Here is a 13,861-nt window from a genome sequence, read left to right as displayed (position 1 = left end):
AGGATTGTCCTTTAAAAATAAATGAGATGAGCCTCGCCCAATAAAACGCACTAATTGTAGGGCCCTCAATAAACGTTTAATTGAATATTTAGAATTCGGGATGGACTGTTTAGTGAATTTCACTGCTTTCCCCAAAGATAATAATGCGTTAGACTTTTTAGGCGCATTTTAATAATCTTACCTTCTTAAACTCGGGTGCGCATTCATGCGACCCAAATCCAAATCCCAAAACATTGAATAAAATATGTTCCGGATTGCGGGTGCATTTCATGTGACGCAATCCAAAGACATGATTTTTTAAACGATGTTCACATTCCTTTAAAAACATAATAAAAGCGGTAAAGAGTTAAAATTTGCACATGAGCTCATAATTGTATAAAATCAGATAAACAAGCCTAATATGACAGTTGAGCGACCGTGCTAGAACCACGAAACTCGGGAATGCCTAACACCTTCTCCCGGGTTAACAGAATTCCTTATCCGGATTTCTGGTTCGCGGACTGTAATACAGAGTCATTCTTTTCCTCGATTCGGGATTAAAATTGGTGACTTGGGACACCCTAAATCTCCCAAGTGGCGACTCTGAAATAAATAAACAAATTTTGTTTCGATTGTCCTTTAATTGGAAAAAACTCCTTCACCCTCGCGGGGGCGGAAAAAGGAGGTGTGACAATACCAACTTATACATAAGACATACGGGCCTATAAGACCAAAATAACCGCTCGTATACTGAACATAGGCGGACAAGGCCATACAATCTTTTACGTATATGACATCTGTCTACAAGCCTCTAAGAATACATAATTTTCATAAAGGTCGGGACAGAGTCCTGACATACCAAACAATACACGTCTAAATCATACTAACCAAACAAGCAACTCCGAAGCAAATGGAGCACACAACCATCTTCCGCTGAGCTGATCGCCTACTTGGAGGACTCTCGACCTGTCTATTGAGACTTGCGGGCATGAAACGTAGCATCCCCAGGCAAAAGGGATGTTAGTACGAATAATGTACTGAGTATGTAAGACACATAAATAAATACATAACAGACATGAAAGAAATATAAAGTAAATTACCCAACCTATAAGTCTAGATAACTCTGCAAATCATGAAATAATTATAGTGTCATGCATATGCGTATGAATGTCATGTCGTGCATAGATACATGTTTTATAACATCATGAGGTCTGTGAGGGTATCCCATCATATCATCTCGGCCACTGTGGGCAAAATCATCAACATATACCAGCTGATCAAGTGGTGGTGCGTATATAACGCCATATCCTTTCCCATATCCCATATACATATATATATATATATATATATATATATATATATATATATATATATATATGGTTTATAACGTCGTCTGGTCATTGGTCAATGTGCATATGAAATACATTAATAAGATTTTCTCGGAATGACATAAAACTCAATATGCCTTTTGGATAAACTTTATCAAATACGTACTTTTCTGAGACCCATGAACAGACGATAGAATAATAAGACTTATGGAAGAATAAGAATATATTCATCTCTAACATTTCTACGAATAGAGTAATTTATGAAAGTTGCGCATTTGCTTGTTTCGCTTGTGTCGTACAGATTATGCCAAAAAGAAAGAAGGGATGACCTTAACATACCTGGAGTAGGGAAAACTCCGTATAATATTCTTGGAAAAGATTGTCTTTAGAACCACAAAATTTTACGTTGCTAAGGTTCTAACAATTCTCGTTGAAATTGTTTGGTTGCAAGAATTTCGTTGAAAGGTTTTTTTTGGATTGCGTTTAGCTTCAGCTCGTGAAATTTTTTGAAGAACGTTTGGTTGCAAGAATTTAGCTTCTGTTCATAAGAACGTTTTTGATTTTCTTTGTCCAAAATGAAATGAACCAAAGACTTGTAGTATTGACTTTCCACGTTAAGGTATAGCTTTGGTTCTTGATATACTTTGAATTAGGAAGAAAACATATTTAAGAGTCAAGCTTGTAGTATAGACTTTACATGTTAAAGTCTTGATATCCTACCTAGCCACCTAAGCCAACATAATCCTTAGTCATTTGCTTAGTTAGGTTTCTTGCTGCCACGTTTGGAAGGGGGGAATTTTAGTCTTATATCTTAATTTATTAAATAACTAGAAAATGTTCTGTTACCCGATGATTAATCAATTACCCGTATAATTAAGAATTATCTCAAATTACCTAAAAATACTATTCGTTTTTAATATACTTTGTACATCATACTATCACGGCCATATGGTACCTTGTATGGTACTAGTCCATAAATATCGGGTATTTTAGCTCGGGTCATATTTTATTCGGAAATGTCAAACTTCGATGAAACTCATTTTTTTCGATTTGCTTACCCTCTCACCTTCACGAATTTACTTATCCCTTGTTTGAAATACCCAAAATAAATCTCATTCATGAAGTCACATCGATTAATTTACGATGAAACTTCAGTATACGAAAATGGGGGACGTAACATTTCATTTCCGATCTTATATCAAATTGCTTGTGGCATACCTCCACGTACGAAAACATGGGATGTAACATTGAATTTCTTAATTGAAGATACTAATAATGAGGTGAGAGCCTTTTAAGAGGTAATACATATAATTTGTAAGAAAAATTTAGTTACTTATTGAAAACTACGAAACGTAAAAAAAATAGGTGAAAAAGTTTTTATTACAGTATACATAAGAAAAACGCCCAAATTAATTCTTCACAATGGAAACCGAATTCACTTTTTCAGTTTTTGGATTTCATTTGTGTCTAGTAGTGAAGATAGAATGGCCTTCAAATTGGGCCATTCAACAATAGACTTCTACGGCCCAACATACTACCTTGTTACGGTTTGGGTCGAGGCTAGCCCAGCAGTGAAATTGTATATGGGCCTATAGAAATTAGAAACCGCGAGAATTTTAAAAATAGCCAGATTTATAATTGGTCATTCAAAAATAGTCTAGTTTCAAAAGTAATCGAAATTTAACCACTTTTTATATAAAGATAAATCTGAGCGAAAACACTGTTCAAAACCCGGAAAATACGCCAGTATATTATACGGGAGTTCCAGCATAAGTATGCTTGAACTCCAGCATATTATACGGGAGTTCCAGGATAACTATGCTGGAACTCCAGCATAATATGTTGGATTTCCAGCATAAGTACACTAGAACTCCAGCATAATATACTGGAGTTCCAGCAAGTATAAATGTCTAGTATAATATACTGGAGTTTGGAGCACAGGTGCTCCAGTCTCCCGTATATTATATAGGAGTCAGCAAAGTATACCGGTCCAGCATAATATGCTGGAGTTCGTACACAGATGCATCAAACTCCCGTATATTATGTGGGACCGGTCTCTGTTGCAGCAAAATAGTGGCTATTTTTTATTGACTTCGTAAACGGTGGCTCTTTTTAATTGACCAATGCGAAAACTGGCTATACTATGCTATTTTGACTTAGAAACCCGCTGTTGTTGACCTCTTAAAATAGACATTTTAGGATGATAGGCGAGCATGAAGCTAAATGATTTAAGATGATAACATGCTACTTTTCCTTGGGGATGATAGGCAGACAATGAAGTTAAAATCCATTATTGTATAAAGGCTTAATGAACTTTCGGCAGCAGAGCATCACTTCTGCTTTTATTGAAATACCCTTTTTCTATGAAAAAAGCCCGTATGTATCAATAATTCTGATTTTACGTATGGGCACTTTCTCATTTTTGACTTATTGACAATTTAATTTTCCAATCATGCTCTAAGAATTATCAGGAACGATTTAATGCAGAGAACGAAAAAGACGTAAGCATTTTGTGCAAGCAGTAAAGAGTTGGGTCTTTGCTTTATAATTACGACCTAGCATCTTACCCCAATTTTTAGTGACATAATTTTTCCAGTTTCATTTAAGTTATTTTGGTCAATATGTCTCAAAATAGTTAACTCTTCTAGAGTGGGGGAGGTCCAAAACTCTAAGCTCCATAAGTTCAAAGCCAGAAAAGAAGGCCTAATTCTAGTTTTAGTTATTTGATTATAAATTTAAAGGTTCAAAACTCAACTCCTCAAACTAAGCTAATATGATAGCCGAGAAACAGCTTGCACTAACCCATTGCCAAAACAAAACTCATGGTCCAATCTTGTGGCTCAATGAAGTGCACATTTTTTGGTATAGCTTTGGGAGTAGAGTAACCGTTGGGCTCATTAGTGTTCCCATAATTCAATATAGTAGCTTTGTAACATGTGTATTTATGATTTTACAGAATGAGAAACTGTTAAAGAAAATAAATGACTAAAATTGCTTTAAGCTTAGATGAAATGAAGCTTTCTGCAATGATATGCAAGTTAGCATTATATTATCCAGACACGTTGTTGATGTCGATCCTAACATATAATAATTATCATATAAGTATGGATATTTACAGAAATCAAAATATTTTTTATACCATACTTCTTCACTTACTAACTTTAATTTTGCAGAAGTGGTCAACTATATAGTTGAAATGCATTTGCTAGGACATACAGACATAGTTAATTAATGTCAGTCTATCAATCTATCCACGTATAGAGATAATCAGTGGTCATGAGTATATGAAGGTTGAATATGCAAAAAATTCTCATTATGACAGTGGAATGCATACATCGAGCAAGGGATGAAGCTCCTAACTAAGGCTGTATTGTAGTCCGGGCCTGGGACCGCAGGCCTAACGGGACAAATAGGCCAGTTCAAGCGGGCGTGGGCTCTAGTGGTGCAAAAGCCTGGGGTGGGCCAATTCAACACAAATAGCCCGTGAGTCCGGGACCGGCAGGCGGGCCTGGGCTAGTTCAACCGGGCCCAACGGGCCTAACGGGATCCAACGGCTAATTTTTAAAAAAAAAATTAAAAAAAAAGACCAACGGTTAGATTTTTAAAATCTAGCCGTTGGCCTTCAAAATTTATCTGTTGGGCACTTTAAAATATAGTCATTTGGCCCCCAAACTTTGTTTTAACCCCAAACTTTTTATAATTACACTTTTCCCAATTCTCAACTATAAATACCTCTCATTCTTTCATTTTTACTCACAAATTCATCAATCTCTCTCATTTCTCAAACTCAAATTGAAGTATTCAAGTCTTCACTCATCTCTCATTTCTCAAACTCAAATTCTTAATTCAAGTTAAATCATGCCCGGTGATTCTACATTGCACCCATTTGTTTAGGAATACTTTAATGTGGTAGAAGAAAATGAAGAAGTTTATATAATAAAGTGCAAGAACTGTGGTCGAGTCTACACTCGTCATCGAAAGGAGGGCACAGACTCTTTAAGGAGGCATATAAAGAGTTGTCTAGCGCGTTGTCCAGACATTCGTATTTAAGATTTTAAGTTGATTTGAGACAATTTGTGTTATTTAAAATTATTAGACGTATTATGCTTAATGTTCTAGTTTGTTAGATTAATTTGAAGTATTATGTTGAAGGTATTGAACTTTAATTTGAAGTATTAAATGTAAACTTTAATTTGAACTATATCTATAGTTTTATATCTATCTCTCTCTCTCTCTCTCTCTCTCTCTCTATATATATATATATATATATATATATATATAATATTGTTAAAGCTATATACCCTCCTCAAGCACAAGCTCTGACCATGTTTCAGTTTTATAATCAGAAACAGTCTCAATTTTATCAATCCTTACGATTCTAGAACATTTTTAACGGTAGATTTACACTTGAGTTTATTAAGCTCTGACCACGTTTCAGTTTTATAATCAGAAATAGTCTCAATTTTATCAACAAAGTTTTTTGATAAATCAATTGGTCTAATATTTAAACCAGAAAGTTTCTTATCAAGAAGGTTTGCTAAGTCATCAAGAGATTTGATGATAAGTCTGCTATTTTTAATAGACATTCATTTTCTAATCATAGACTCTTACCAGCTATTCAACATATTTCTCTTGTTGAACCAGTCTATGGACCAGCCCGAAATCGTGCAGCCTCCTTACACACTATTTCGACAAAAATGAGTGGTAAGCCGGTTGAAAGGGTTGAAGTTAACCCTCAAACAAATATTGTTGAGGATAATGATAATGTTTCTGATAAGGATATAACTTCTGTATCCGAAATGGATTTCGACCCCAATGATACTTAATGATTCCACACTAAATTGATTTTAGCCCAGGGTCGCGGGCAAGAAAATATATTCAAAAAGAATTTTTTAGTGATAAATGGAAGCAGTTGAAAACTTGGTTTTTTGACGCTTATAGCAAAGATGATTTAAATAATATTTCTCAAGAGTTTTATGAAACTTGTGCTTTGCATAATCAAATTATGTATTTTGTTCCGTGGTTTATAACAACTTATTTACCGCTCTATATAAAGATTTTAGAAAGATCTTATAAAGATGGGAGTGGTAATATTGTTAAAGCTATATACCCTCTTCAAGCACCTTTTGTTTTACCTAATAATACTGGTATCACGTTTTCTGCCTTCCAAAAATTTATTGATGAAACTGTTGCAGCAGTCAGCATCGCAGAAATTAATAAATTGATTTCTCAAAATAATTATTTGGGGTTATATGTAAAAATTTTGGGTGAACATATCGGTTCTCTTGACAAAAAACTTGATGAATTGACTGTTTTGACAAAAGAAATGAGTACTGACAAAGGGACAACTGATTTTACCTCCACTTCAGAAAGCAAATCAGATGCTCAAACTGTTCTTACTCATGTTCAAAGACCTCCTGAGATTCAAGATTTTAAATTCAAATCTCTTGATGACTTAGCAAACCTTCTTGATAAGAAACTTTCTGGTTTAAATATTTGACCAATTGATTTATCAAAAAACTTTACGGATAAAATTGAGACTGTTTCTGATTATAAAACTGAAACGTGGTCAGAGCTTAATAAGCTCAAGGGTTTAATTAAACCCAATAGTAAGTGTGCCGATAAACCCCGAATGCAAACTTACTATTATTCCCGTCCTACTCCTCAAGATGTGTTAATAGAGGAACGTGATTGGAATCAGACTAATACGTCTTACAGCGGTTCCGAAATTTATGAATGGAATCTTGATGGCTTAACTGATAGACAATTAACTATTCTTGTACATAAAATGCTTATGTACTCAACTATCTGTAAAAGTGTTAAGAACACGGCTAGAACTATTTGCAAAATGATTATTGCAGGCTTTACTGGCCAACTTCGTGGCTGGTGGGATAACTATCTATCCGTTGAAGAAAAGGCAACGGTTATTAATGCTACTGCCGTTGACGAGGGGGCTGATAATATAGGCATGGCTCTAGTTAAAGGTAGAGAAGATGTTGTTTATACCCTTATCCTTACGATTCTAGAACATTTTAACGGTAGATTTACCAATCAGCATGAGACCATCCATACTTTACTAAATGAGCTTAGATGTAGGACCCTTAGTGAATTTAGACGGTACAAAAGATACTTTTATGAGTAGGGTTATGGAGCTACCCGAAAACAAGTATGAACATTGGAAAGCTAAGTTTATAGATGACCTTCCCTCCTTATTCGCTGAAAGGGTAAGAAAAGCGTTACGAAGTAGTTACAGTGAAATTCCGTATGAAAATTATACCTATGGTAAACTTATAGGAGTATATACACAAGAGGGATTGAACTTGTGTAATGAGTTGAAGCTTTCTAGACAGCTTAAGATTGATAAGCTTAAAGAGAAATCCCAATTAGGTGACTTTTGTACTCAGTTTGGTTTACCCGGAACCTCTACTCAAAGTAGGAATAAGAAGAAAAATAGATATCATAGTTATCCTACCCCTGATAGCCCATATAAGAAAAATAGGTCTAGATATAGATCTAAGGAAGAGCGTGATACTAGAAAAGCGCATCGCAAATCTACTCGATTTACGAAGAATAGATCAAAGAGAGATCTCGCTGATGTTAAGTGTTATAAGTGTGAAAAATTTGGGCATATCACTCCAAACTGTAAGTTTCAAAAGCTAAAGGCCTTAGAAATAGATGATGAGTTACGTGACAAAGTTTATAACTTGTTATACACTTCCGGATCAGATTCTGATCATACTTGTTCTGAGACTGAGTCAGAAGCTGAGATTGATCTGATAGATTTATCTGAAAGTAGTAAAGATTTTGATAATACTTGCACCGCTTGTAAAGATGATATTTTCACTTGCGATGATGATGGGTTTTATAAATTGCAATCACAATTTCAAGATTTGAATATAAAAACTATTACATCTGACAGTGTAATAGAACTTTTAAAGAAATTACTGATGAAAAACTTCGTGAAAAAATTATAAATTTGGCTGAAAGTTCTAGTTCTAGGGGTTCAAAACATTTTGAAAGACCAATGAACGAAGTTGAAATTTTTGCGCCTTATTCTTTGTCTGAAATTAATAAACGTCTTCATAAGACAAATTCAACAAGTAGAGATACTTCGTTTGATGATTTAAAAATCAAAATTGAAAATTTGAAAAGGGATATTAAGTCTTTTAAACAAAATCAAATGATTTGTGATCATCGGATTACTCAAATTGAGAAAAATAATTCTCTAACTGATTTTGATTTTTCGATTGATTTTACGGCTAAGGGAATTTCCGAATTTTCAAATGATAAAGGGAAAGAAATTTCTGTTACAACAAATCCATTTGATAAAACATCTAATATGTTTTTAGGAATGAAATTGTTACGGCTCATAAATGGTACATTAAATGTACTATCTTGATTGATAATAATTTCTCTCTAACAGATGTAGCAATGATTAATAGTGGAACAGATGTAAGTTGTATTCAAAAGGGTCTTGTTCCTACCAAATATTTTCAAAAAACTACTCATTTGGTAAAATCCGCTTCTTGTCATGCTTTGGATATAGAGTATGAATTGCCAAATACTCGTTTTTGCCAAAATAGGGTCTGTATTCCTCACTTCTTTTTTTTGGTAAAAAACCAGTTATACCCTCTGATTATACTTGGAACCCCTTTTGTTAATTCTATTTACCCTTTTAATAACATAAATGCACAGGGTTTTCTGCTACATATCAAGATAAAGAGATAAGTTATTCTTTCGTTACAGATCTCGTAACTAGAGATATTAACGCTTTGACTAATATGAAACAAAGGCATGTTGATTCGTTACAATTAGAAGTATTGAGCATGAATATATTCAATACTTTACAATCTGCTAAGGTTCAACAAAAGATTAAGTTGATTGTTGAACAGATGGCTGTTGATATTTGCGCCGATCATCCTAGTGCCTTTTGGAATCGGAAAAGGCATATTGTAACTCTTCCCTACAAAGAAAGCTTCTCCGAGGATGATATCCCTACTAAATCTCGACCCTGCCAGATGAATGTTGAATTGGTCGAATTCTACAAAAAGAAAATTGATAATTTGTTACAAAAGGGTTTGATAAAACCCTCAAAATCTCCTTGGTCATGTTCTGCCTTTTATGTTAATAATGCTGCAGAAAAGGAACGTGGTGTTCCTAGATTAGTTATAAATTATAAACCTTTGAATAAATATCTGAAATGGATTAGATATCTTATCCCCAATAAAAGGGACTTGTTATCTAGATTATATGACATGGCTCTAGTTAAAGGTAGAGAAGATGTTGTTTATACCCTTATCCTTACGATTATAGAACATTTTAACAGTAGATTTACTAATCAGCATGAGACCGTCCGCACTTTACTAAATGGGCTTAGATGTAGGACCCTTAGTTAATTTAGATGGTACAAAGATACTTTGATGACTTAGCAAACCTTCTTGATAAGAAACTTTCTGGTTTAAATATTTGACCAATTGATTTATCAAAAAACTTTGCGGATAAAATTGAGACTGTTTCTGATTATAAAACTGAAAAGTGGTCAGAACTTAATAAGCTCAAGGGTTTAATTAAACCCAATAGTAAGTATTCCGATAAACCCCAAATGCAAACTTACTATTATTCCCGTCCTACTCCTCAAGATATGTTAATAGAGGAACACGATTGGAATCAGACTAATACGTCTTACAGCGGTTCCGAAATTTATGAATGGAATCTTGATGGCTTAACTGATAGACAATTAACTATTCTTGTACATAGAATGCTTATGTACTCAACTATCTGTAAAAGTGTTAAGAACACGGCTAGAACTATTTGCAAAATGATTATTGCAGGCTTTACTGGCCAACTTCGTGGCTGGTGGGATAACTATCTATCCGTTGAAGAAAAGGCAACGGTTATTAATGCTACTGCCGTTGACGAGGGGGCTGATAATATAGGCATGGCTCTAGTTAAAGGTAGAGAAGATGTTGTTTATACCCTTATCCTTACGATTCTAGAACATTTTAACGGTAGATTTACCAATCAGCATGAGACCATCCATACTTTACTAAATGAGCTTAGATGTAGGACCCTTAGTGAATTTAGACGGTACAAAAGATACTTTTATGAGTAGGGTTATGGAGCTACCCGAAAACAAGTATGAACATTGGAAAGCTAAGTTTATAGATGACCTTCCCTCCTTATTCGCTGAAAGGGTAAGAAAAGCGTTACGAAGTAGTTACAGTGAAATTCCGTATGAAAATTATACCTATGGTAAACTTATAGGAGTATATACACAAGAGGGATTGAACTTGTGTAATGAGTTGAAGCTTTCTAGACAGCTTAAGATTGATAAGCTTAAAGAGAAATCCCAATTAGGTGACTTTTGTACTCAGTTTGGTTTACCCGGAACCTCTACTCAAAGTAGGAATAAGAAAGGGTAAGAAAAGCGTTACGAGGTAGTTACAGTGAAATTCCGTATGAAAATTATAGCTATGGTAAACTTATAGGAGTGTGTACACAAGAGGGATTGAACTTGTGTAATGAGCTAAAGCTTTCTATATAGCTTAAGATTGATAAGCTTAAAGAGAAATCCCAATTAGGTGACTTTTGTACTCAGTTTGGTTTACCCGGAACCTCTACTCAAAGTAGGAATAAGAAGAAAAACAGATATCATAGGTATCCTAACCCTGATAGCCCGTATAAGAAAAAGAGGTCTAGATATAGATCTAAGGAAGAGCGTGATACTAGAAAAGCGCATCGCAAATCTACTCGATTTACGAAGAATAGATCAAAGAGAGATCTCGCTGATATTAAGTGTTATAAGTGTGGAAAATTTGGGCATATCGCTCCAAATTGTAAACTTCAAAAGCTAAAGGCCTTAGAAATAGATGATGAGTTACGTGACAAAGTTTATAACTTGTTATACACTTCCGGATCAGATTCTGATCATACTTGTTCTGAGACTGAGTTAGAAGTTGAGATTGATCTGATAGATTTATCTGAAAGTAGTAAAGATTTTGATAGTACTTGCACCGCTTGTAAAGATGATATTTGCACTTGCGATGATGATGGGTTTTATAAATTGCAATCACAATTTCAAGATTTGAATATAAAAATTATTACATCTGACAGTGTAATAGAACTTTTAAAAGAAATTACTGATGAAAAACTTCGTGAAAAAATTATAAATTTGGCCGAAAGTTCTAGTTCTAGGGGTTCAAAACCTTTTGAAAGACCAAAGAACGAAGTTGAAATTTTTGCGCCTTATTCTTTGTCTGAAATTAATAAACATCTTCATAAGACAAATACAACAAGCAGAGAAACTTCGTTTGATGATTTAAAAATCGAAATTGAAAATTTGAAAAGGGATATTAAGTCTTTTAAACAAAATCAAATGATTTGTGATTATTGGATTACTCAAATTGAGAAAAATAATTATCTAACTGATTTTGATTTTTCGATTGATTTTACGGCTAAGGGAATTTCCGAATTTTCAAATGATAAAGGGAAGGAAATTTCTGTTACAACAAATCCAATTGATAAAACATCTGATATGTTTTTAGGAATGATGCAAATTGTTACGGCTCATAAATGGTACATTAAATGTACTATCTTGATTGATAATAATTTCTCTCTAACTGATGTAGCAATGATTGATAGTGGAGCAGATGTAAGTTGTATTCAAAATGGTTTTGTTCCTACCAAATATTTTCAAAAAACTACTCATTTGGTAAAATCCGCTTCTGGTCATGCTTTGGATATAAAGTATAAATTGCCAAATACTCGTATTTGCCAAAATAGGGTCTGTATTCCTCACTTCTTCTTTTTGGTAAAAAACCAGTTATACCCTCCGATTATACTTGGAACACCTTTTATTAATGCTATTTACCCTTTTAATAACATAAATGCACAGGGTTTTTCTGCTACATATCAAGATAAAGAGATAAGTTATTCTTTCGTTACAGATCCCGTAACTAGAGATATTAACGCTTTGATTAATATGAAACAAAGGCATGTTGATTCGTTACAATTAGAAGTATTGATCATGAATATATTCGATACTTTACAATCTGCTAAAGTTCAACAAAAGATTAAGTTGATTGCTGAACAGATGGTTGTTGATATTTGCGCCGATCATCCTAGTGCCTTTTGGAATCGGAAAAGGCATATTGTAACTCTTCCCTACAAAGAAAGCTTCTCCGAGGATGATATCCCTACTAAATCTCGACCCTGCCAGATGAATGCTGAATTGGTCGAATTCTGCAAAAAGAAAATTGATAATTTGTTACAAAAGGGTTTGATAAAACCCTCAAAATCTCCTTGGTCATGTTCTGCCTTTTATGTTAATAATGTTGCAGAAAAGGAACGTGGTGTTCCTAGATTAGTTATAAATTATAAATATTTGAAATGGATTAGATATCCTTTCCCCAATAAAAGGGACTTGTTATCTAGATTATATGGCATGGCTCTAGTTAAAGGTAGAGAAGATGTTGTTTATACCCTTATCCTTACGATTATAGAACATTTTAACGGTAGATTTACTAATCAGCATGAGACCGTCCGCACTTTACTAAATGGGCTTAGATGTAGGACCCTTAGTGAATTTAGATGGTACAAAGATACTTTTAGTTATAAATTATAAACCTTTGAATAAATATCTAAAATGGATTAGATATCCTATCCCCAATAAAAGGGACTTGTTATCTAGATTATATGATGCCAATATATTTTCAAAATTTGATTTAAAATCTGGATATTGGCAAATTCAAAATTTTTAGGAGCATACTTATAGAACTGCTTTCAATGTTCCCTTTGGTCAATATGAATGGAATGTCATGCCATTTGGTTTAAAAAATGCCTCTTCTGAAATTTAAAAAAATAATGAATGTTATTTTCAACCCTTATCTAGATTTTATCATCGTTTATATTGATGATATATTAGTATTTTCTAAAACATTAGAGATGCATATTAAGCATCTTGATATTTTTAAGAAAATTATAATACAAAATGGCTTAGTAATTTCTAAACCGAAAATGAGTTTATTTCAAACTAATATTCGATTTTTAGGTCATAATATTTGCCAAGGAAAAATTACCCCAATACAAAGTTCGATTGATTTTGCCTCAAAATTTCCTAATGTTATTACTGACAGGACTTAATTACAAAGATTTTTGGGAAGTTTTAATTATATATCTCCTTTTTACAACAGTTTATCTTGAATCTAGCGCCTTTGTACGACAGGCTGAAAAAGGATCACAAGCAGCCTTGGACTAACCAGCATATGACGTTAGTCAAAAGTATTAAACGGCGTGTTAAGTCTTTACCATGCTTAACTCTTGCTAATCCTACATGGCAGAAAATTATTGAGACAAATGCTTCCAATATTGGCTACGGTGGGATTTTAAAACAAGTAAATCCCCATAGTAAAGATGAATATCTGATAAGATTTCACTCTGGCAAATGGACTGAAGCCCAAAAGAAATATGCTACTGTGGCCCATGAAATGCTGACTATTATTAAATGTGTTTTGAAATTTCAAGACGATTTGTATAATCAAAAGTTTTTAATAAAA

General features: G+C 33.8%; 1 long non-coding RNA gene across 1 annotated transcript; it reads right to left on the bottom strand.

The window, feature by feature from the left end:
* Positions 1-689: 689 nt before the first annotated feature.
* Positions 690-1,950, bottom strand: LOC142182583 (uncharacterized). Its single transcript, XR_012711395.1, has 2 exons — positions 1,647-1,950; positions 690-958 (listed from the first exon to the last, which is right to left on the bottom strand). It is a non-coding gene; the product is annotated as an uncharacterized LOC142182583 (long non-coding RNA).
* Between the last annotated feature and the right edge of the window lie 11,911 nt (positions 1,951-13,861).

This window comes from Nicotiana tabacum, chromosome 7, assembly GCF_000715075.1.
Source record: "Nicotiana tabacum cultivar K326 chromosome 7, ASM71507v2, whole genome shotgun sequence".
Lineage (NCBI taxonomy): Eukaryota > Viridiplantae > Streptophyta > Magnoliopsida > Solanales > Solanaceae > Nicotiana > Nicotiana tabacum.
The sequence above is the reverse complement of the archived record's forward strand: the minus strand, read 5'-3'. Positions and strand labels throughout refer to the sequence as shown.